The sequence below is a fragment of the Bacillus rossius genome, chromosome 11 (assembly GCF_032445375.1).
Source record: "Bacillus rossius redtenbacheri isolate Brsri chromosome 11, Brsri_v3, whole genome shotgun sequence".
Lineage (NCBI taxonomy): Eukaryota > Metazoa > Arthropoda > Insecta > Phasmatodea > Bacillidae > Bacillus > Bacillus rossius.
The window spans coordinates 40,870,528-40,875,032 of NC_086338.1; positions in this window are offsets into that span (position 1 = coordinate 40,870,528).

Sequence of the window (4,505 nt, forward strand, 5' to 3'; positions counted from 1 at the left end):
CTTATCCGCGGAGCTCTTAGATGATTGCGCGGCAGAGTCTGCGCCGTGTCGAGGCTAACAGGGGCCGACAGATACTGCGGCCGCCATTTTGTCCGCACTGCGGTCGTATCTTTCCCCCCCCCCCCTCCCTCACCGATTATTTTCTCTCTCTCTCTCTCTCTCTCTCTCTCACCGCCCCTCTGGTTCACTCTGCGGGCTGGTTATTTCATTTCCTTGTCACCACTATTATCTGAAGGATTTTTTTTTCCCCTGTAATTTTATCACGACAGCTCTCGTTCATTTTTTTTTTAAATTTCATTGCAATTTCCTCACCAGACCCTCTAGAAATATCAACTGAATTTTTATTAGCCTAATTTTATTTGCTTTACACATCTGAGTACATACCTTAATTCTGTCTACTGCTTTCTGCTATCTGCTTACACATTGTTGATGCGTTTTTCATGACGGTCTTAAGGCAGTGGGTATAAATCACTTAAAAAAAAACTTTATAATGGTTGACTTCATATGATTGAAGCTAAGAGAATCCGCTGCAACGTTTTGGCATTATGAGCAAACTATCCAGATTTCTAGGATGCGCTTTCCCTGAGAAATTTTTAATTGGACAATAATCATTAAAATTTAAGCTAAGATTCTATCTGGTGTTAACTCACCCAGTCCCCTTTAAAAAAAGACATTTCACACAAAAATGAACGAAAAGCTTATTTTCGATGCAAGAATATATGCGCACGTATACCGTATTTTTGTGGCCTTAAAACAGCTGTTTAAGGTCACGCAATTTATCATAATTATTAAAAAAAATTATCTCTATTATAAAGTATTTATTAAATTGATAGCTACGACAGAAATAATGAAATAACCCACACGGCACGTCAACCGAGCATCAAGGCCCACACACAATTGGACACGTGACTTTACGGTTTTACTTTAAGGATGGTCGCGGCCATATTGTTTTTTCACGGGAAGCTTACCAGTTGACCTCGTGAAGCTAATAGACAAGAAACACTCTTGACTTTACGATTTAAAAATATTGAAAACATTAGTTGAAAACCAATCAGATTCTAGTAGACATATATGTTTGTGCGGTTTTCAGTGGGAGACAGTATGCAATTAAAATCAAATTTGAATTTTTTTGTGAATTATTATATAAATTTTATCGGCTGTGATTTGATAATCTCAATAGTGAGTTTAGAACACCGAATGTGTGTGAATACTTTACTTTTGTATTGTGCATTGAGTGTTACAGGGGTACAAAACCTAAAAATCACATTTATAAAGTTATATGTTAAAGCCTTTAAACATTCATGTGCGTTTAAACTGCTTTTTCTTATTTATTTATTTTGAAAAGTTGGAGAAATTAAGGATGAGATGTACCTGTTATTAACTTATACCCTGATAAACAACAACTTAAAATTATTTTGTTTACACATGTACAGTACCAACAAAAATCTTATGTTGAAAAATTACACACGACAAAATTATATTACACACAAAATTTCAGCAACAATTTTAGCTTGAAATGTTGAAATAAAAAAAGTTATTTAGAGAGAAACACATATTTATTCAATAATATTACAAGAAATATATTTACAAAAGATAATAATTTAATATTATAAATTAAATATTTTCACGCATAGCAAAGTAAAAGAGTAGACACTCACAGAGGTAAAGTAGACAAAAAGCAAACGAAACAAAATCTTAACATTAAGAATTTTCTCGAACAATCAGCAGTGCTTTAGTTGCCTATTTTTCTTTGCATTTACAGATCTGTATATATACCTACATACATAGTATACACTGCTTTTTACTATCTGTTAATGACTGTTAAAGCGTTGTTCATGACTTAAGACAGTGGGTATAAATCACTATTAAAAATTATTCTATAATGGCTGAATTCACATGAGTGAAGCGAAGCGAATGCTCGGTAAATCCGTTGCAACGTTTTGGCATTAAGATCAAACTATCCATTCGTCTAGGATGCGCTTTCTCTAAGAAATTTTATAGCTCGATAATAGTCGTCACAATTTAAGCTGGGCTTCTATCTGCTGCTAACTCGCCCACTCCCTTTCAGTAAAGATATTTTAAACAACAATGAGCGGGAAAGCTTATTTTCGACAGTATGCACGGACGTTCGCCCTTTTTTTGTGGCCTACAACATCGGACCGAAGAAAAATATGATCGAATTAGTGCCCGCTTCAAACGGCAAAAAAAATTATCTGCCTATTCCCCAAGTGATTTGAACGGCTAATTAAGCACAAAAATGAAATCATTCATAAATTGACTTTGGAGGAAAGATAGAGATACAAATACAATAAATAGTTTCCCTTGTGAAGATCATTGGCGTTTAGTACTGAATTCATTATTGGGATTGACTATAACTGTACTAATTACTGTTAAGAGAAACTATGTAATGGTTTTTTTATAAACATCTTTAATGTGTAATTCGACTTGAATGAAGAATAATTGTAAAAATTAAAATCATAAAAAATATTATGGTGTAAGAATTGTTGAAACTAAAATGGTGTATTTCGGTTTTTGTCTGTCTTCCATCCTTAACCCAGGCTTCGCCAGCCTCTGTTGTGTAGTGTATAGCGCACACGTGAGATCTAGTCGTGTGGACGTGAGTTCGAGCCTCACGTGGGATTAGAGTGAAGAAAGTTGGACGTAGATAGTTACTTGCCTCATAAAGGCACCTAGCACAAGATGAATTTCAAGGGCAAGGAACTACAATAGGCGATATGGGTGACATGTCCTTCATTAGAAAAAACAATGGTTTTCAAACTGCTCGAAATGAGTTTAGTTGCACGGAGACGGAATTCTGTGACGTATTTCAAGTCACTTTTTAACCTCACCATTGCAACACTGTTCGGTCTCGACGTTGTGAAAAATGGTGCCTGCCAACGTTTGATGATGGTTATTAAGTATTAATTAGAATCTCCAACGTTAAAACAGCCACTTTCATAACAAAACACCTTCATTTGAAACTGTTTCCACTTTGGAAAAAAAACTATACTTAAGGCAATTTTTTAGGCGTCGAACCAAAATGGCGCAAAAATTTGCTAGAGAAGAAAAGACGGCTTCACACACTCACTATGTAATCATGCAGACGTGGCCATGCAATTTTTAGTTGATTTCAAACAAATTTCATGGACACTCGCTGCCATTAAAAAGAAAATCAATAATGAAAAAATTACATAAAAACACTAAGAACAAGCCGAAATCAGCTGATGTCAAATGCCTGGACCATATATGGCGTATGTCCATTAAATTGGTTTAGAATCAATCTTCACCATCGCAAGAAACATTCAAATAACATATTAGTATTTACATTAGATAAATATGTACAAAAATAATGAATTTGTAGATTTTCAACGCACGACCAGTTAAATGGAAACCAAATTAGGTACTTTTACCAACAAAATATGAAAACTGAATTACAAATTTGTCTCACGCCATATCTTTATTAATATTTCATCAAAATTATTTAATAAGACATAATTTTGAAGATAACGTTCACCGCTAATGACGAAAAAAAATAGAAAATTATCTTTTACGATATAAAAAATATTTTAAAAATTATTTCTGAAACGCCATATCTCCCTTAATACTATATCAAAATTAATTATTCTAATGGCAAAAAATAAACAAATAGTTGAAAATTAATGTTTCCGTTAAAAATATTGTTTTAAAAACAGTCTTATAAATATCGTCTTTTTTTGTCATAAAGGCAGCGCCATTTAAAGAGGGCGCCATCTATGTACAATTTGGTTAACTAACATGCGCGACAGCTGTTAGATTTGCTTTTAGAATATTTACGCGAACAAACCGAATTAAATAAACGTTTTTATTACAAATAAGTACCATGTGCTTTTATAACTTAATTTGTAACCTAATTTATTTAAATATTTTTTTCATTACTTTACAGCGTTTGTAACTTTACGTTATACTTCTCCTAGCCTCGATAACATTTATCTCTGCTTTTTTTATAATTTATCTCACGGGCGTTTTTTTTTCTGTCGACCCTTTGATTAATAATTACTTGCATCAACTTATTTTCCCCGTTGTCATAGTACCGTCCGGTGAATGATCAAGACGAAATGAGAGTTGTCCGCACGGGTCAACTAGTTCAGGATGCCGCCGCGCGGTGTGTGCGCCACGAGAAACCTAAGATGTACATCAAGTTCTGTCCCTGCCCGAACACGCCCGAATATTCATCTTCGGCCAACCTCGGGATCTGTTTTATTTTTGCGCAGGAAAAATGAATTCAAATATTAAAAGTGGTCGGTTAGGGTTAGCTACATTAAAACACTTTAAAACACTATGGATGGTTAGTTAGGTTAGTATAGCTACATTAAAATAAACAGAGAAATATAAATATATATAAATTAAACCCGAGGTTGTCCGAAGGTGAACATTCGGGCGTGTTCGGGCAGGGACAGAACTTGATGTACATCTTATGCTCTCCCGCGCGCCACCGGCAAAGACGCGGCGGTGTCTCGACGGATGCT